The sequence below is a fragment of the Tachypleus tridentatus genome, chromosome 6 (assembly GCF_004210375.1).
Source record: "Tachypleus tridentatus isolate NWPU-2018 chromosome 6, ASM421037v1, whole genome shotgun sequence".
NCBI classification, from domain to species: domain Eukaryota; kingdom Metazoa; phylum Arthropoda; class Merostomata; order Xiphosura; family Limulidae; genus Tachypleus; species Tachypleus tridentatus.
Window position 1 is genome coordinate 166609411 of NC_134830.1, and position 22382 is coordinate 166631792.

The following is a 22382-nucleotide window of genomic DNA, read 5'->3' on the forward strand; positions in this document are numbered from 1 at the left end:
CACTGATCTCAAGTTTTATTTCATCAGTTACAAAGTTAGATAGTTTATATTCCACGATGCTTGTTTGCCTTCCTAGATGTGCCCTTGTGAAAACTAAGAGACGTTTCTCAAAAGCTTGATTGACTGTGTGGGTGTGTTGTGTGTAGGAAACAGGATTGTCAACCCTCAAAATCATCAGTCATGCATATTAAGGAGTTTAACCTTTCATTGTTTCACTGGCTGAGAACCAACTTCAGATTACTAGGTCAGTGGGAAGATCTTAATGTGATTTGTAATACGCCTTTTATTCATCACTGGTTAAACCTCATAAAATATAACGTCATTTCACTGCTTGTTTTTTCCCAGGGGAGTAAAACCAAACGATGATGAATAATTATTCACATCGTGTTGTATAAAATTTATTTACCCATTTCTTATATTTCTAGTTATTTTTCTGTGTTCCTGCTTGTCAATATATATCTAAAATCATGCTTCTTCAAGGCACGAAGCTCACAGTTTTGGTTGATCAGTTCCAGGTCCTTAACTCTACGTTATGAAGTTTTTATTAAAATAAACAAAAAATAAGCCACATTTTTATTATCTTAAATCACATTCATTATTAACTATAATTCTATACAAAAGGTAAATTTGTTCAAGGCCTACCATTGGCTCACTAAAGTCGCGGTCGCGGTATCGAAACCCATCCCTGAACATTTTCAATCCTTCAGCTGTAGGAGAGTTATAATGTTTCAGTCAATTCTACTATTCATTCGTATAGAATAGCCTAAGACTAGAGGTGGGTGGTGCTTAGTTGCCAGCTATCTTCCCTTTAGTCTATCACTTTAAAATGAATTACAGCTAGAGTAGATAATTCCTCGAATTGCTTTGCGCAAATTTTACAAACTAGCTAACAAAGAAATTTGTTTGAAACGTAAGTTACATTAGGTGACGTTGTTGTTTTATATAACTCTGAGCGTGAAGTAGTTTTAGTTTATGCGCAAACCTAAACAAAAAAATATTTTATTTATGGTGCACTACTTCACGTGTCATGTAACCTGATTTGAAAATGAAGCAAGATATTCAACACGAAACAGGTTCCAGTTTACTACTTTCCCGTGTGATGAATACACCGCTGGCCAAAATCTTAAGGCCAATGAACATAAAGAAAAAAATGCATTTTGCGTTGTTAGACTCAACCACTTATTTGAGTAGAGTTTTGAAAGATGAAAATAAAAATAAAAACACATTTTCAGCATTTAATAGGGAAAATATGAACACTATGAAATTGGCCTAAATAATAGCTGGTCAAAAGCTTAAGACCATACCAAAAAGAAGTCCTAAACAGGGTAGTAAATGCCCAACAAGAGTTCTCAGCAGTGAGTTGTACGGCCGTCATTGCGAATAACTGCAAACATTCGATTTGGCATGGTCGATATAAAAGTTTGCAGAAGGCTGGCTGGAATGTTATTCCAAGCGGTGAAGATGGCTTCACGAAGATCATGCACTGTTTGGAATTGACATCGATTTCTATAGACTTCCTTGCCATCCACCCCCAAACATTTTCAGTTGGGTTCAGTTCGGGCGAACACGCTAGATGGTCCAAAAGAATCACGTTATTCACCATGAAAAATCCTTTGTCCTGCGGGCATTGTGGATTGCAGCGTTGTCCTGCTAAAAGATCCAGTCATTTCTTGTTTTTGAAATTTCGCACAAAGGTACTCGAGGGCTATCTGTGCTAGCCGTCCCTAATTTAGCAGTGTAAGACTAGAGGGAAGGCAGCTAGTCATCACCACCAACCGCCAACTCTTGGGCTATACTTTTACCAACGAATAGTGGGATTGACCGTCACATTATAACGCCCCCACGGCTGGGAGGGCGAGCATGTTTGGCACGACTCGGGCGCGAACCCGCGACCCTCAGATTACGAAGCACACGCCTTAACACGCTAGGCCATTCCAGGCTCCCAGTCATTTCTACATAAGCGAAGGCCTTCAGTCAAAAAGGACGCTCCAACATGCCAATGTAGCCAGCCGCTGTTTGACGCCACTGCATAACCTGAAGCTCCTTTGTTCCATGGAAGGAGAAAGCACCCCAGATCACGATGGAACCTCTTCCACTGTGTCGTGTAGAAAATGTCTGCGGTGGGATATCCTTATCGTGCCAGTAACGTTGGAAGCCATCTGGATCATCCAGATTTTTTTCTCATCAGAGAACAAAACCTTCTTCCACTTTTCTACGTCCCATATTTGGCGCTTCGTAGCAAAGTTTAACCGAGCTGTTTCGTGGTGTGGAAGGAGGCGTGGTCTTTGAAGACGTTTACGGTTTTTAAAGCCTTTCTCTCGTAGATGCCGTCTTATCGTTCTTGAGCTGCATTTTGTGCCCGTAAGGGCCTTAATCTGGTTCGACGATCGGCTGGTGTCTTGCCGGACAACCCGTCGAATCCTCCTGTTCAACGCCGGCGAAATTTTCTTGGATTGACCACTTCAAATTCTCGTTCCGTATCCCTCAAGGTCTTTTAAGACATTTGCAATAGCAGTTTTACTTCGCACAATCTCACCAACGATGGCACGTTGATAGAGACCTTACTTTTGTAGCTCAACAATTCTGCTACGTTCAAACTCTGTCAACTTTTTAGGCTTTGCCAAGTTTCTACCCAATGTAAAACAGAAGAATTCGGTGGGAGATGTTGACAACGCTAATGCTTGAACACAAATGACTAAATTTCGTTACGTGTTTACCGATTAACGCTTCGTTTCAGTATGGTCTTAAACTTTTGACCAGCTAGTATTTAGTCTAATTTCATACTGTTCACATTTTCTCTATTAAATGCTAAAAAAGTTTTTATTTTTATTTTCCATTTTCTTATTTTCATCTTTCGAAGCTCTACTCAAACAAGTGGTTGAGTGTAACAACGTAAAATGCATATTTTTTCTTTATGTTCATTGGCCTTAAGATTTTGACCAGCAGTGTATTTATGTGTGATATTGTTTACATGTTATGGCGCACTTATTAAAGCTATTTCAAAATTACCGGAATACATCAGTAGTAACCAGTTTGTGAATTAGAAAGATAAGTTAATTTGTTTAAATTTAAAAATGTCCATCCTCTGAGGAGAAAAAATTGCAATGATAAACAAATAATGTCGAATTAATCTGAAAATATAATTTTAATGATATGTCTCGTAAAATGGTGTTAATGTGTAAATATAATTCCTTTAATATACGTCACACAAAACATGCTCGCCCTTTCAGCCGTGGGGGCATTAAAATGTGACCGTCAATCACACTATTCTTTGGCAAAAGAGTAGTTCTTACACTGCAAAATTAGGGACGGCTAGCGCTGGTAGCTCTCGTGTAACTTTGCGCGAAATTCAAACCAAACCAAACGTTTAATATGCTTTGTTTCAGCACAAAATTGAGAAGAAAAACAACAGATTGTTACAAAAAATTGAACCAACCGTTAAAACGGCATTGAATATATATATATATATAATTTAAAAACAACGTGTCGCTGCTGTTAATGTGGTGTCATGGGGTACTTGACACGACTAAACTCAGCAGTTGATGACGTCACAAACACAACCCTGAGCTCATTATAAGTATAAACCTATTCTTTATATTCTATTTATTGAAGATTTCTATTATTTAATTAAAATATATTATATTTTCTAACCTTTATTAATATTAGGTTCTCAACAAAATAAATATTATATTCGCACGAGTATACCTTGTAGTGGGCCCGGCATGGCCAAGTGGTTAAGGCATTCGACTCGTAATCCGAGGGACGCGGTTTCGAATCCCCGTCATACCAAACATGCTCACCCTTTCAGCCGTGGGAGCGTTATAATGTTACGGTTACTCCCACTATTTGTTGATAAAAGAGTAACTCAAGGGGTGGCAGTGGGTGGTGATGACTAGCTTCTGATGACTGTTAAATTAAGGACGACTAACGCAGATAGCCCTCGTGTAGCTTGGCGCGAAATTCAAAACAAACCAAACCAACTGTTGTAGTGATGGCTTCCAGAAACTAAGTTAATAAAATTGTTTCTTTACATTAGTAAATCTTGGTGGCGTTCTATACATGTTCTATGTTTCTTTGTCTCATCATATCCTTTGGCAAAACTTCTATGACTTAAAAACAACAGGTAAAACAATACGAACCTAGTAGTGAGGTCAGCTTTATACATCACTGTAGATCACTACACCCAGATATTAAGGGAATGCCCCGTAGTTTTCTATGCTACTTTCGAATTTCGTATTCTTGGCGGAACTCCAAGCCCCACCTCTCAAAGATACACCTAACATTTATGTAATAACATTCGAAAGAAAACTACAATCACATTCATAGAAAGTAAGCAAACTGGCCAAATAGAAAGTACAAAAGGTTCAAGAATTATGACTGAGGCGTATTCTTATAAAATTTACAGTTTTCCTAAGTTCAATTGTTTATAGAATTTTAACAACAACAAAAGGAATAGTTATTGTGGTTATTATCTACTATAATAAAGCTGATTTAAATAAGCGCCTCTATACCTTAGTTTTTATAACTACATTTTGTAATCCAGCAAAATGTGTTTGTGTCAGGGTCGACACCAGGTGGCAGCAAATTCTGCATAAAAACATATGCATTCTACATGGTTAAAAGTCAGTTAACGCAAAGGGTCACTGATGATATTAAAGTAATGCCACGAACGTTTCTCAAGGCAACCCACATCTGTATATTTAATCATATATAAAATCGTGATGTCTTTCACAAAAATTATTCACTAACGTTTTAAAAAAGTTAAAGTACTGGAATCAAATAGTTTATCTACAATAAAATATGATTTGCGTCAAATCTTTTCGCTTTAAGGACATGGTTATGGGCTTTGACAGTTTTGTTGTTTTTTAATATATTGTTTAAGAATCACCGAAGCCTGATTGTCACGAGAAAAATTAGCGTACATGCGATGTTGATAAAAATGTATTTTCCATCTTTTATATATACACCTACAGTCGAAGCTTGATAATTAAACAAAACAATGTTGTTTCTCCTGTGGATGGTAAACTGTTAACATGTTACATGTAGGCTATGATGCTACACTATGATGGTTAAAAAGTTGTCACGTGTAGGTTATGATGTTACAGAAACAGCGATTATATACGTTATCACGTGTAGGTTAGGCCCGCCATGGCAAGGTTGGTTGGGGTATTCGACTCGTAATCTGAGGATTGCGGGTTCGAATCACCGTCGCACCAAACATGCTCGCTCTTTCATCCGTGGGAACGTTATAATGTGATGGTCAATCCCACTATTTGTTGGTAAAAGAGTAGCGCAGATAGCCCTAGTGTAGCTTTGCGCGAAATTCAAAAACAAACAAAAAAAAAACGTATAGATTATGATGTTCATTAACAGCGTTCACACACGTTGTCACGTGCAGTCTATGGTGTTAAGGGACGTAACGATTACAAGCGTGACCATTTCTTCGTTTTAAAAAATAAATACTGAACATTTAATTTGTTTCAGTTTAACAACTGTGACTGATTAGTGAGAAAAAACACACATTATATTTCAGAAAAACTGGTTTAGGTAGATCAGATAACCAAAAAAAAACACACAATATATTTCAGACAAACCAGATAAAAAAAAAAACACACATTATATTTCACACAAACTGGTTTAGGTAGAACAGATAACAAAAAAAAACACATTATATTTCAGACAAACTGGTTTAGGTAGAACAGATAACAAAAAAAAACACACATTATATTTCAGACAAACTGGTTTAGGTAGAACAGATAACCAAAAAAAACACACAATATATTTCAGAAAAACTGGTTTAGGTAGAACAGATAACCAAAAAAAACACACACTATATTTCAGACAAACTGGTTTAGGTAGAACAGATAACCAAAAAAAACACACAATATATTTCAGAAAAACTGGTTTAGGTAGAACAGATAACCTACGAGATCCCTTGGCTCGCATTGAATCAAGTACATTATCAGGCAGGAAATTTTCAAAGTCTCTTTAAAATACGAAGTTTAGTTGTTTATCCTGCTGATAGAAAATGTATGGTATCAGATTCATAAAGATAAAATCTTGAGGTTGTTTCAAAGACATGTGAATTTTGGTGAAGAATTGAAGTCCCAAAATGTGATTTACACTCATGACTCTTAGCGAAATAAGCTACTGACGTTGGGATTCACAATCGTAAAAAATTCGTTCGTAAAAGAGTAGCCAAAGATTGGTGGTGGGTGATAATTACTAGTTGCCTTCCCTCTAGTCTTACACTGCTAAATTAGGGACGATTAGCGTAGGTAGCAAACGTGCAGCTTTTCGCGAAAATTTTACCTTTATCAACCCAGCAGAGAAATTTCAGAGTTAAAAAAAATTCTCCATGGAACTATTTGGGTTAAACTAGTCAAAATATCTTAAAGTTCAACCTTTTTAACCTCAGTTAACAACGTTAAATAAATCTGTTTTACTTAAACTGGTACTTATACTGTCTTGGAGAATTTTGTTGTTTCTAGTTAATGTCATTAAAGCCGTAAGTTTTGAATTTTGAAAGTACTAGGTGATTTGGCTAAAAAGCTGTCTTGTCAGCGGAATTGTGGGTTCCAATTTCGCCCTGTTTCAATTTTAGTTTCTTAACAACAGCAACAAAAAAAAACAACACCTCCGATTTCTCAAAACGGTGTGCCACATTTCAAAATAATCAGTTTTGAACAGTCATAGTAAACTGGTTTAATCAGAATTAAAAAATTTAATTGATTTCTTGTTAAATAATATAAACAAAAATGTATTTCCGTTGACACCAAGATTGGTTTGTTTTGAATTTCGCGCAAAGCTACACGAGGGCTATCTGCGCTAGCCGTCCCTAATTTAGCAGTGTAAAACTAGAGGGAAGGCAGCCAGTCATCACCACTCAGCGCCAACTGTTGGGCTACTCTTTTATTAACGAATAGTGGAATTGACCGTCACATTATAATACCCCAGGCTGAAAAAGCGAGCATGTTTGGTGTGACAGGGATTCGAATCCGGGACCTTCGAGTGTCTTAACCACGTGGCCAAAATGCTAGACTTTGTTGCCAAGAAGTACTTTTAAATACGTTTCCTAATTTTGAAATAAGATATTCTATTTCCTAAACTTTTTCTCCATAAAAAAAAAAAAAAAAAACTTTCATATTGGATGATTTGATGTTGACTCTTTCTAACACAACGTGTGAACTTTTGCAATATCCTTCATGGTAGAATAGATGTTTTCTGCTTTGAAGGACAACAAAGATATAAAGGCAGCTAAAATCAGACAAGTACCCTGAACCACGAGCTTATGCCAAAATTCCTTAGCATCCCACTAAACACAAAAAACAACAACAACATTTAACCATGTTAATCGGGATACCAAGAAAGCACGTGATACGTCCGTGAGACCCCATTATTCAATGTGACAGTTTTTTTTTTCTGATTTTATGATAGGATTAGCATTAATGGGTTTTGTATGGATAGGCTCAGATATGAGATATAGTAAATGCAACGTTCGTATTAAATCAAGTTATGCTCCGATGATAAAAAGAACAACAACTGGGGTATATCGTAGAGAAACTAACAAAATTATATTACTAAGTCATTTTAATTTTAAATTTACTATAATCAGAATATATTAACATTTCCGAGTCATAAATATCTCAACTCGTAACTTTTACCCAAATAAATTGTTGAAGAAACTCTTGTAAATCTATTTAGTAAGTTAAATCAACAAATTTATATTAATATAAGAAGTTCAGACAATCTTCTAAGTAGATTTTCATCTTTTATTAAGGACACAGTTTTTCGTCTATAAAAGTATTTTAAATAAATGTTATTTAACAAGGTTTAAGGTTTGTTTTTCTTGTTTTTAGTTATGACCTTGCTATAAGAAAACATACACTCTTCTGTTAGACATATGAGTAACTGACATCACTAATGAAACGAAAATTGTAATATTTTTCAAGTTATTGTAGGGTTTATTTAAATTCAAATCCATATGTCCACGTCTGAAAATATAATTTTTTTACCCTCATTTACCTCATCAAAGGATGAAACGATTTGTTTTGACGTTTTAAACTAAAAGTAGGACCTTTTATATTTAAACGGATGGCTCTCTAACCTGAGGAAATTAATGAAGATTTTTTCACTTGATATCTAACTGAACTGTGACAAATGACAAGATAGGTAGAAATACTTCTGTGGAATGAAATCTCATGTCTTTCACAATAAATCAGCCCCTCAGTGGCTCAGCAGTATGTCTGCGGACTTACAACGCTAAAAAGCGGATTTCGATACCCGTGGTGGGCAGAACATTGGCCCCCCGCTAGTACAGCGGTATGTCTCCGGATTTACAACGCTAAAATCAGGGGTTCGATTCCCCTCGGTGGGCTGAGAAGATAGCCCTTTGTGGCTTTGCCATACGAAAAACACACACACACACAATAAATCATACTCAGAGGAAGGGTTTTAACTAGTTCTCTGGTTGGACAACAGTAACTCTACGAGTATCTTGAGTTCATTTTATGATGTTATAATGTGTCTCCTGTATCTATTTTTATTCATATCATACTTTATATTAGGTATATATATGTATCCTCTTCTATGAGGTAGGGCCCTCCCAGTGGCTCAGCGGTATGTCTGCGGACTTACAAAGCTACAAACCAGGTTTTGATATCCATGGTGGGCAGAGCACAGATAGCCCATTGTGTAGCTTTGTGCTTAATTCAAAACAACAATCATCCATGAGGTAGGATGAATAAATATAAAGAATTTGGGTTTGCAACACTAAAATTTGATGTTTGATTCCTCGTGGTGAACACAGCGGATAACCCATGTGGCTTTGTTCTAAACTAAACAGACAAATAACCCATGTGTTCTAAACTAAACAGACGGATAACCCATGTGGCTTTGTTCTGAACTAAACAGACGGATAACCCATGTGGCTTTGTTCTAAACTAAACAGACGGATAACTTATGTGGCTTTGTTCTGAACTAAACAGACGGATAACCCATGTGGCTTTGTTCTAAACTAAACAGACGGATAACCCATGTGGCTTTGTTCTAAAGTAAACAGATGGATAACCCATGTGTTCTAAACTAAACAGACAAGACTCAACCAAAAGATACAACAAGATTTCCAATATCATTCCTCTAACCAAAGAAACATCAGTACGATTTCCAATAACACGAGTTTTACAGGATAATGTGATGTCAGAATTATAGTTTGTGAAAAGTTAAGTCATAAAACTTGGAAGTTTCTTTTAATTTCCTTATTATAATGTAATATTTGGATAAAGTAAATATGTGTTTCATTTTACCGATTATTTATAAATACGTCATTACTCAAATTAATAAGTTTCCTTGAAATCTCTCCTTTGTGAACACACATAAAAAACAGCCACGTTTTTCTGATTTTATTATAACTTTAGGAATAGTGCATTTTTTTATAGATAGGTTCAGATATGGGTTTTGTTTATTTGTTGTTTAATTTCGCGCAAGGCTACTCGAGGGCTATCTGCGCTAGCCGTCTCTAATTTAGCAGTATAAGACTAGAGGAAAGGCGCCTAGTCATCACCACCTACCGCCAACTCTTGGGCTACTCTTTTACAAATGAATAGTGGGATTGACTGTCGCACCAAACATGCTTATCCTTTCAGCCAAGGGGGGGGGCGTTATAATGTGACAGTCAATCTCACTATTCGTTGGTAAAAGAGTAGCCCAAGAATTGGCGGTGGGTGGTGATGACTAGCTGCCTTCCCTCTAGTCTTATACTGCTAAATTAGAGACGGCTAGCGCAGATAACTCTCGTGTAGCTTTATGCGAAATTCGAAAACAAAACAATAAAATCGAAAATTAGGATATTTCTGGTATAAAAAGTAATAATAATAGCACATGATTTAAATATTCCAAAAGTTTCTGTGTGTTTTAAGTCTTAAAACATCTTTTTTTTTATTTATGACATTTATTTTCCAAGATCAAATTCTTGGGATTAACGTGGGCAGCTAATCAAAAATATTTAACACATGAAAGTAGAAATATTTCACCAGGAAGTTCCCATAAAAATATCAGCAAAAATAGTTTACTTCAAGAGTAAAGAATTTATTTCGTGACAGAAACTTATGTGATAAGAATTGATGGTAACTTGGAAGTGTCCAACGAAATCCTGGCAACCTTCCATGTTTTGTTTCACAATTTTAATGAAAAACCTGAAAAAGCCCTTTAATTTATAAAGAAGCTATCAAGGATAATTTTAAAGTCGTGATCCTAGGAGTGGGAGGCTATGGTAGTTGAAATGGCAGGTTTGAATAGGACAAAGTTACGTTAGGCTTGATGTATTAATGATGTCAGTGTCTGAACTATTCATTTGTTTATTTGAAATCTCTCGTAAAACTATTCGAAAGTTATATTTCCTAGTCACCACTAATTTTGAAATTATAAGACTAAGGGAAAGGCGTACAGTCAATATCGCTGACCACCTACCCTTGGCTACCCTTTAACAAGAAAAATGTGATTGACCTTTACTTATAACGTTCCCACGACTAAAAGGGCGAATACGTCTAGTGACATATTTCGATCTCTCGACCCAGTAGATTGTGAACAGAGCATCCTAGCCACCGGACCATTTGAATGAAATACAATCTTATTATGTCAAGGCCTGAATAAAATATAAGAGTGAGAATAGTGAATATAATAGTATCTGAATAAGATTTAGTCTCGTATTTAAGTTGAGTGACAGGAAGTAATGTCCAATAGAGATCGTGCTACAAAAGATTTAAATTTAAAATAATAATATAAAGTAAAAAGATTAACATTCCTAAGCGAGTACAATATGTACCCCACCTTATTCAATAAGACAAGCATAAATAGATTTCAGGAGAAAAATGGAATAAAAAAAATGACACCGATACAACTCAAGACACGTGAGTTTCAGAGGAATATATACTTGATTCAGTAACAACTAGAAACTAACTTGTGGGAAAGACGTGTTGGAGTATGATAAACTGTGTCATTATAACTCATAGGACAGTTAGATTCTCCGCAAAGAGATATATCTTGAATAAAAAATACTTTAAAGGTGATTTTTAGGCAAATAAGACCTATTCTTCGTCATGATTTATGCAATTTCATGCACTATGGAAAACAAACATTACTATTAATTCACCCCCCCCGTAACGCTTACAGATTCAAACCAGATAATATCTATGTTCATAGTTCACAATGTATCCTATGAACCCCACAAAATCAGGTGTACGTTCAAAATATTTCTGTTTCAGTCTTTGAAAGTTGTCACAAGTTATCGTTTTGCAACGCTTCACTTAGAATTGTTGAAATACAAACAAACAAAGTCCCTAATTGTGCTACTTGTTTTACTTATTTATCCCCATAAAATTAATACAAAGACACTAATAATAAATTTGTTTCTTAAGAGTGAACTGCAAGCTAAAATGTATGTTTTTGTAATTTTTGACCTTCGACTACTGACGTCTGAAAGTTTGTTTGTTTGTTTGTTTTGGAATTTCGCACAAAGCTACACAAGTGTTATCTACGTTAGCCGTCCCTACTTTAGTAGTGTAAGACTAGAGGGAATGCAACTAGTCATCAGCACCAACTCTTGGGCTACTCTTTTACCAACGAATAGTGGGATTGACCGTAACATTATAACGCCCCCACGGCTGGGAGGGTGAGCATGTTTGGCGCGGAAGGAACCTAAATAAAAGTATTTACAAAGGTTTGTGTACATACTACAGTAAGTTACATGCACTAAATATTCCAAGACGATCAGCTCAGCAGTGGAAAAGTGGTTCAGAATAGCAAGTTTTGGAAAATAGAAGAAAGGATTACGGGAAATATGATATACGTTTCCTCCTTATGACGAAGACATAAGATAGCAATGGAACACCACGACAGAATATAGAGCAGTTGTACCTAATTATATTATGTAATTTTCTAAATTTAACACATTTCTGAAGAACTACTTGACTGACGTCAAAATACTTCTTTCACCCCACCTAGCGAATGAAGTTGAAATCATTTCCTGACTGTTTTTTTTTTAACAGACATTCGTCTCTTAAAACAATTCTTCCGACGAAAGAAGTAGCTAGATAGTTTTTTTAGTTAAACTTGTGCATTAATGTGTCAGAAAAATCTGTCCCTCACCTTTTTTTTTTCCGTAAATTTAATCAATTTCTAGCGAAATATAAATTGTAACTACACATTTACATTCACCTAGTGCCCTTTCTTGTTTGTTCTCCATATCTTTATGGTACGTGATACACGATGTAGCCCTCCGCTAGTGCAGGTGTAAGTCTATGGACTTACAACGCTAAAATCAGGGGTTTGATTCCACTCGGTGGGCTCAGCAGATAGCCCGATGTGGCTATGCTATAAGAAAACACACATACACGATATAGAAGATCTTACAATACTACATTTGGTAAACGCGTCACAAACGGCCAAGATAATCAAGTAGCAAAGATTATTATGAAGCACTATATTTATTTTAGAAAAAAATTAGGTGATTAATAAAGAAACAAGCGGTATTTTGGAAGAAAAAAAGCTGATATTTGATATGATATTATTATGTAAGATGACCCCCGTTGGTACTGCGGTAAGTCTACGGATTTATAACGCTAAAATCAGCGGTTTGAGTCCCCTCGGAGGGCTCAGCACAAAGCTCGATGTGACTTTGCTATAAAAGAACACACACACACATCATGTAAGACAAATTAACCAGAAATGCTACAAAAGCAGGTCACCTAATTTACTAGAAAACAAACCCTACACCTTCAGCATGAACTAAAACATTTATCATAAAAAAACAGATTTATAATAGTGTTTTACATTGTTGAAACAAAGCAGTTATCATGTAAATAAATATCATTATATCACAGGTATAAAATGCTTAATGGTTTTGACATTAATTATCAGTGATAATTCATAATTATTATTATCAGACAGTTAAAGATTAAATTAGAATAAGGTCGTCAAAATTACACACACATCGCTAACTATGTTTGTAACTCTTTATACATTTCCACGCTTGAGTTTTGTAACAAAGTTTTACAAAGTAAGAGCTAATCCTGTTTAGTGAAACGTTAATTTAGTTTTGAATTAAAACATTAGTTGTTGATGTGTAGCTGTTAGCATTACTTAGCTGTATTACGACTGTTATCTGAAGAAGTCTCTTTATGTTAAAGTCTGCATATGTTGGCTTAGTCAAACTGGCAGAAAAAAGCGTACAAATATACGACAGTAGATTTTCTGCACTTCGCGTCTACTGAATAAAACCGTAGAAATTTGTTTAACTATCACTTCACCACTTTAAAAAACTACTGACTGGTCCCTTACCTTAAATATCGTCATTTTGAAGAAAGTGGATATGCTGGGTTTAAACTACACGTGAGCTTACGTCTCTTCGCGGTCAGTCTAGGAACGAAACAGCACGTGCTTGGTTAACCGGTATCGGTTAGCACTAGAAGAAAGGGCCTAGTTATCTTATTAAATAGGTAAGCTTGTTACATCGCTCATCGCTGTGGCTTAGGTATCAAGGTGAGCAGGAGGGAAAGATACAATACCGTAACCAGGTTACGATCTTTAAAGATTTGCGGTTACAATCACATTTCGCCAAAGAATTCCTCACGTTTAACTTGAAAAATATACAACTTTGTTCGAACTTGTTCGGTGGCATTAAAGGCATACTAACGACAATGTAATTTGACTATTTGACTAAATAACTAAGATCAGGTGAGAAAGTCTTGACATACAAGTGACGTGGAAAACCTGTTTAGTTTGCGAGTTTTTTAGAGATTATTGAAATCACACTTCATATATGCCTTTGGTTCTAACTTCACAGGTTCTTGTAAATCTATTCAATGGTTCTGGTTCTAACTTCACAGGTTCTTGGAAACCTACTCAATGGCTAATTACAATATGTTAATTACATGGAAAAGCCAACCAGTTTGCAGTTTCTTTTCAATTATTAAATGAGATTTCACAAATATCTTTCTATCTCAAAACATTATGGTCCCTCAGTGGCATAGCGGAAAGTCTACACTAAAAGCTGGGTTTCGATACCCCTGGTGGGCAGAGCTCAGATAGCCCATTGAGTAGCTTTGTGCTTAATTCTAAACAAACAAAACATTACCAAGTCCATTCAATGATTAACCACAACATGGTAATTTTGTAAAGAAATCACACAGTTTGTTAGTTCCTTTTGGAATATTGACCCACATTTCCCGTATGTCTGCTTTGATAATATAATTGTAACTAGAAATTATTAGTATAGCTTTTGCTCTATGCTTTTGACATTTATTATTATTATTTTAGCGATTTCTTGTACATTTTGCACAAAGCTAATCGGGAGCTATATCTGCTAGTAGTCCCTAATTTAACAGCGATAGACTAGAGATGACGTAGCTAGTCAACACCACCCACCACCAACTTTTGGGCTATTCTTTTACTAACGAATCTTGTGATTGACCGACACATTATAGCGAGCCCACGATTGAAATAACCAGCTCATTTGGTGAAGGCGTATCAAACTCACGACCCTCAGCTTGCCATTCGAGGTCGCTAACCACTAGACCTTTTTTTTTTTTAAATGAGCATACAGATAATTATCTAGAAAAATATATGAATATCCTGACACACATGCTTACCATCACTGAAAGGTGTTCTCACTGGCTACATCGTTCACGAAATATTATGGTATTTCTGTAAATAAAAATAGCAATGTTGGGAATTTCTACTTTGACAAACGTTTGCAGTAAACTTAAGCACTTTTACGCAAAGCTTTATATGTTATTGTACAATTTTCACTCTAATTTATTTTATTTTATACACACCCTTTATGAAGTATTATGAGCAGCATTTTACCCTTAATCATAATGCTTCAAAAGTTCTATTTCGATTACCACACTATTGCTGCATTTCATTAAAATTTCTTTGTTAGTTAGTTTGTTTGTTTGTTTTTGAGTTTCGCACAAAGCTACTCGAGGGCTATCTGTGCTAGCCGTCCCTAATTTAGCAGTGTAAGGCTACAGGGAAGACTGAGAGTGATCACCACCCACTTACGGTCAATCCCACTTTTCGTTGGTGAAAGAGTAGCCCAAGAATTGGCGGTGGGTGGTGGCGGCTAGCTACCTTCCCTCTTGTCTTACACTGCTAAATTAGGGACGGCTAGCGCAGGTAGCTCTCGTGTAGCTTTGCGCAAAAATAAAAAAATAAAGAATACAAATCTCCTCTGCTACTATTGCCATCTATTGATAGAATTTTGTACAACATTTTTAGCTCTTTGTTTCGCGCATATTAATTTTATTGCGTAATTCTTTGTTAACATTCATGCAAGATATTTTAGCTGCATGTATGTAGTTAATACTGGGTGTCTGAGTGCTTAGTTGTACTTAGTATTAGAATTGTAACATATATAATAAAAGGTAATTTGGGCCTTGTTCATATCTATATAAATATATATATATTATCGCAATGATACTTTCTAATCTCACTTATGACAATATATAGTGAAACACATCGTAACCCCATAGAGTTATATTACATCATTATAAAACTGAAAATATTATAAGATTAGCACCTTAGCACTCGTTATCAGACTGATTTATAATCTTTCTCTACATAAGTAGTTCGAATAACAACTCAGATATAAAATGAAAAAATTACGTTTCATATCATCTGGCTAATGATAACGTCTAGCTTACATAACAAAGGACTGGGCGAATGACTTGCGTTTTAAAATGATAGTTTGACCGTTTCAAAATTAATCACATTACAAGTTCTGTTTATCCTTTAGGTGTTGTTGTAGTTTGTTATTAAATACAAAACTACACAATGGACTATCCATTATCTTCCCATCATGGATATTCAAACTCAGTTTCTAACGTCTTACGTCAGTAGACATACTGTTACACCACTGGGGGTTCCTTTAAGGGTTTTTTGTATGTTAATCAAAAAGCTACACAATGGACTATCTGTGCTTTGCCCTACGGGTATTAAAACATGGTTTCTAACGTTGTAAATCCACAAACACGCCGCTGTATCACTGGGGAGAAGCTACTTTGAGTGTTTTCTGAAGTTTGTACAATTTCTTTAGTTTTAGTAAAAGCTTAAAAAACAATCGTAACTTAAACTATTTTATTTGTTTTAGTATAAGTTATTTCAATAGATATAGGAGAAACTTTTAAAAACTTCGTGTTTTAAAAACACATATCCGAGTAGTGTAATTACTATTGAAATAATAATATTGTTCCAACTTTTTTGAACAACTTAAAGCAATACTAACCGAATACTACGATACTACGATGTATGTTTATGTTCTAAAAAATATTTCCTTCTTCATCGCTTATCTTCCCCATCCCAGAAAAGGAATCATTGCCCAGAAGACATCGTAGACCCAAACAGAGGATATCTTCCAACTGTATCTCGCTATATTTTCGTAGATGTCATGAGGAGTAACAGTACGAAAATAAAGCCAAGTTAATTACTGTGATATATCTGGGTTGACTAACTGCAGTTGTAATTCTTTTAATATCCTTATTGTATATCATGTCTAATTATACCATATATTTTGTCAAAAGCTATCATCACAACTATAGAAAATACCTATAACATACTAGTTACTGAAACCAATTTTACATGCCATCACGTAATGGTCCAATCCCTAATGTCCCAATGTAAGCAGAGCCAAAGAGAAAACTCGTAAATGCGTTTAATTGACATCCAACTTGTTCCAACAGCCACCTTAGAAAATTAAATATGAAAGGGCACACAGTCCACCAGAAAGTTGACAAACAACATGGTCATCTATATGACATCTCATGAAAATAGTAAAAACACATAAATATGAATGTAGCTCAATAAAGATGAAGAAGTACAAACAGTCATGCTACAAACAAAATAATCCCAATAATTAACCATAGCTATCATCATCATCATCATCTGCCACTAGATTCCATCAAGGAACAAATGGCCGCAATCACTTGCGGATTCTTCAACAGGATTTTAAGTGAGTAGGTTGTTAGCCCACTGCACCTAGCCGTCCCTAATTTAGTAGTGTAAAACTAGAGGGAAGGCAGCTAGTCATCACCACCCACCGCCAACTCTTGGGCTACTCTTTTACCAACGAATAGTTGGATTGACCGTCACATTATAACGCCCCCACGGCTGGGAGTGCGAGCATGTTTGGCGCGACGCGGGCTCGAAGCCGCGACCCTCGGATTACGAGTCGCATGCCTTAACGCGCTTGGCCATGCCGGGCCAACCATAGCTATACGATGTGGTAATCCGACGAACAAAATATTCCCAATAAATAACTATAGCTATACAACATGGCATAGATGGACGATTGTAACAGTCAAATTCTGCAAGAAATCGCCATACTACTTTCAAAGCTGCATTACAGAGCGAATAGGATAACAATGTAGTTCCAGTCTTGTAGAGAAACCACCAGTTACTGCACAATTCTGATGCCCTAAGCCAAGGCCATGAGGTCTTTGGGCTGCAAAACAGTGTGTTTAATAACCCACATCAATCTGCCTGTACTGTTACCGAATACAAAGAAGTTTAGTACAGTCAATGTCGGATATAGATGGGGTGTAACCCATTAAATTACATGTGGTCCTTGAAAAGACATAACCTCTCAGGGTCTAAATCCAGTTCTGGCCACAATACATGGACTACAGTTGCAGAGTAAATAGACGTATGACACTCCTTACTTTAGAGAATATCCTACGTCGATAGCAGTGGACATCACAGATATTACTACACCTTCTGTCTTTTGTTATTTTGTTTTGGAGGGGATCTGCACAATTATCGAAAAGTGGACTCAAAAAAATTAGCGACTTCACTTTCAAGAACCTTCATTGAACCTTCTACAAACCATGACAAAATACGCTCGTGTACCTGTTATGGTATGTCAATTGGACAGTTAGACGATCAAGTCTTATGGTAAATGAAGGGATGGTCAATACTACTCGATACATCAAGTAAGGTATTCTATCTGTTTACACACACAAGTTCACCAGTTACAAACTATAGCACTACCGCCATCTAGGCAAATAGTTTGGTATAAATCCTATTAATAATGGGCACTTCACCTGAATATTAATTAAATTGACTGAATTTTACTTGTTAATCACCAAATGACGTTCTGCATACACGAAATAAAATAAATTATACATTAATACACGGTTCGAGAAAACATAATGTATATAAGTTTTTCCGAATAATTTATTTTGCACGTTTGTTTCGTGCAATTTGGAATTTAGGTTCAGTTTGTTTCGAATTTCGCGCAAAGCTATTCGAAGGCAATCTGCGCTAGTCGACCCTAATTTAGCAGTGGAAGACTAGAGGGAAGGCAGCTAGTCATCACCACCCACCGCCAACTCTTGGGCTGCTCTTTTACCAACAAATAGTGGGATTGAGCGACCATTATAACGCCCACACAGCTGAAAGGGCGAGCACGTTTGTTGTGACGGGGATTCGAACGGGTCACTAAAGAGACAGATCCCTTAATCGGATACAGCGAAGTTGATCAGCTCCATTTCCAATATTCCCCAAGATCCTTGAAAATGAATAAGATATCTTAAAAAAAATCTGTTGTTTTAGAGGCTCAAATTTTCTGTCGGTAAAAGTAGGTTAATATAATAAGTTATTAGGTTTAATTATTTTTATAAGAACGGTACTTCTGTAATCTACTTCACACATATTTCAGCTTATTAGATGTTTTATTATATTATCTTTTACAGTTTATTTTAAACAATAACGGTTCTTTAGTATCTTGCAAGAATATTTTCAAGATTTCCACTATTTTTCTTTCAGTTGTTAAAAAAGTAATGTATAGCCACACAAAACAGTTTGTATGTTTAGACATTTTTTCCTTACATTAAACAACAACGATATGGAACTACAATAAGAAAACATAACCGTTTTGGAGCACTAATCAATCAGATTTCTCAATTTTATAGCGAAACATTGGCTTCGTCTTTAGTGTATGTGTGCTAAGCATGGTCTAATAATTAATATATATGAGCTAGGCGTGGTCTAATAATTAATATATATGAGCTAGGCGTGGTCTAATAATTAATACATATATGTATATAAGCTAGGCGTGGCGTAATTATTAATGTATATATATATATATATATATAAGCTAGGCGTGGTTTAATAGTTAATATACATACAATCTAAGTATGACTTAATCGTTAATATATATAAGCTAGTGGTGGTCTATTTGTTAATATATATGACTCAGGCATGGCCTAATCGTTATATATCATGCTACAGATCGGATAGTCCCAAGTCTCATTACAAACTCCAAGGTTGGAGATGCGATGTTACTGAGCCCGCTGTGAGCGTGTTATAAAAGTAAAAGTCAACACCGTTCTAGGAGTCAAACAAAACAGTGATTGATCAGTTATTTGTTATGTCGAATTTTCGCGCAAAGTAAGTCACGAGCTTTTTGTATAACCTTTCATAATTTTGAAACACCGTATTTTAAGACGTAATTTTTCTTTAAAAATACCTTAAAAATCCCCACGCGTCTTCAAAGACAAAAGTGATGGGTTAAGGGAAGAGGTTAGCTTAGGGTCTACTCGAAACGGTCTCTCAAAAAGATCGTACTCTCATTACTTACCAATAACAAGTATTTTAAATAACATAAAACATTCAATTTAACTAATACTGTTGATGTACTGTGAAGAATATGATGTATTTGACTGTATTTACTCAGTAGGTTGAAAAAAGTGAAGGTTACATCAAAGTGTCGGTTGCCGAATCAAAATATATTTTACTTAGAATTGTCCTTCCAAAATTAGGGCGCGTCTTCCAAGACGAAGCGTCTTACAAGGCGTTAAATGGTAATAGTTTAAAGGGAAGGCAGTTAGTTAACACCACTCATAGCTAACTCTTGGTCAACTCTTTTACAAATAAACAGTGAGATTGACAGCCACATTATATACCCACGATGAATCAGCAGAATTTGCGCCATAACAGTTCATCTATGTTTATCCCCTAATGACACAGCGGCATGTCTGCGGACTTACAATGTTAGAAAACGGATTTCGATATTTGTGATGGGAAGAACACAGATAGCCCTTTGTGTAGTTTTGTACTCAACTACAACTACAAACAAACCATCTGTTTGTTCATTTCAGAATTTCGCACAAAGCTGCATAACAGGTAGAAATAGCATTCCCTAATTTTGAGGCCCGGCTTGGCCAGGTGGTTAAGACACTCGACTCGTATTCCGAGGGTCGCGGGTTCGAATCCCCGTCCCACCAAACATGATGGCCCTTTCAGCCGTAGAGGCGTTATAAAGTGACACTCAATCCCACTATTCGTTGGTGACAGAGTAGCCCAAGAGTTGCCGGTGGGTGGTGATGACTAGCTGCCTCTCCTCTGGTCTTACACTGCTAAATTAGGGACGGCTAGTGTAGATAGCCCTCGTGTAGCTTGCACGAAGTTCAAACCAAATCCTAATTTTGAACTGATGGACTAGAGGAAATATAGCCGGCCAACAGCACTCACCGCCAACTCTTAGGTTACTCATATGAAATTGAATAATTGGATTTGATGGTCACCTTTATAGCGCATCCATGAACCTAAAGATGTTTACGAAGCTATAGTTGAAGCACCATTAATTCTCTTATACTTTTTTATATTTAATTATTCATGCTCATTTACGAGTCGCTTACGTATGATATTTCATTCCTTCTTCTGCAAAAAAGCGAAAACACTTTCACCTTTGATAAGTGGAGTAAATTCGTTCACTGTGCATCAAAACTCCATAATATGACAATAGATGGCTCTCTTCATAGGTTTTGTTTGGAACTTTTGTTGGGAATTTCGAGCAAAGCTACACGAGGGCTATCTGCGCTAGCCGTCCTTAATTTAACAGTGTGAGACTAGAGGGAAGGCAGCTAGTAATCACTACCAACTCTTGGGCTATTCTTTTATCAAGGAATAGTGGGATTTACTGTTACATTATAACGCTCCCATGGCTAAAAGGGCGAGCATGTTTGGAACGCTTTAATCCACCTGGCCATGCCGGACCTCCTTAATGCTGGACTTCTGTTAACAGGTAAAATGGGCAACTGGCTGGTTGTAATTGTGGTAAAAGGGAGCTTTATGGAATGGATGCTTTACATTTAAGTAAGGTGAAGGTTAGATTGTATGTAAGGGTAACTATAAGCTAGACGATGGTGAAGGCTAGTGATGAATGAAAAATGAATTGTAGAAAAACGAATTAAAATGTAGTTTTAAAATTAGGCTTAACTGTTATTGTAAAGCTAGGATTACACGAAATAAAAATGGAATATTTTTGAGTACTGCTTATAACAAAGGATTTTGATCTAATGGAAATTATCTAAACGTAGTTGAATTAAGTTAATTTTGAAGAAAAGAATTTCTTTGAAATAAAGAGTTATAAGTTAAGTAATAGGAATAGAGTACTTAGAAGAGGGGGAAGTGGCTTCATGTATAAATTATGAGTTACAGATTGTTCAAGTTGAAGGTATCCAAGCTACTAGTAATTACGTTGAATCTGTTTGGGTTTCTCTTAGTGATTGGAACAGGAGAATGTGTTATAGAGCATCATATGAAACTGAGGTATTAATGGAAAACTCTACAGTGAAATAAAAAATTCAGCTGTTAGTGAAGTTATAGTTAGTAGAGATTTTATTTTTTTGTCGATAATTAGAAAATGCGAGTGTGAAGTCTTGATGGAGATATGTTACCAGGAACTTACTAGGAAGAATGCTATTTTAGATTTATTGTTAACTTCTAACACATAAATGGTTAAAATCCGGGTACAAGTAATTGTTGCTTAATTAGATGTGATGTTGTATTTCTTTTGGAAATAAGGAATAATTAAAGTTTTATTCCAAAAAAAGGCGTTTTCTGGATGTATGATAGAAGAATTGTCTGCTGTGAATTCTATAACTGAATTAATTGGAGTTACTGATCAACTCGAAAAAAAGAAAAATTAAATAAATCCTTAAATGTTCCAGATGGAACATGTTCCTTAAAAGAAAGTGATAAAATTCACGTTGGCTCACTAATGGTATCAAGGACACAATAGAAAAAATATTTTGAAGTTGATAAAGTGGTCGAACTGGAAATAAGATATCGCAAAAACAATATGAAAAAAATATTGGTTGAAAATGTAAAAATTAATAGTAATGATTTCTTTAAAATGGATTAAAAGTAAACAAAAGGTTATTTGAGAGTAGTGGTTTAGAGAGATGACACAGAAATATTGTTATCAGATGATAACTTCAGCCATCAGGTGATGGCTTCAATAGTTACTAAGGAAAATTCAAGCAATATTTCTTCATTCTAAACAGTTGCTAGATGGGGACAAGAATGAACGATGTGACGTCATT

General features: G+C 35.8%; 1 pseudogene across 1 annotated transcript in view; it reads right to left on the bottom strand.

Annotated features, from left to right (window-relative positions):
* LOC143254380 (protein spaetzle 3-like) overlaps positions 1 to 13673 on the bottom strand; it is a 32941-nt pseudogene extending 19268 nt beyond the window's left edge. The window contains exon 1 of the transcript XR_013030171.1: positions 13336 to 13673. The product of XR_013030171.1 is annotated as a protein spaetzle 3-like (transcript). The remainder of the gene's footprint in view (positions 1 to 13335) is intronic.
* Positions 13674 to 22382: the final 8709 nt, after the last annotated feature.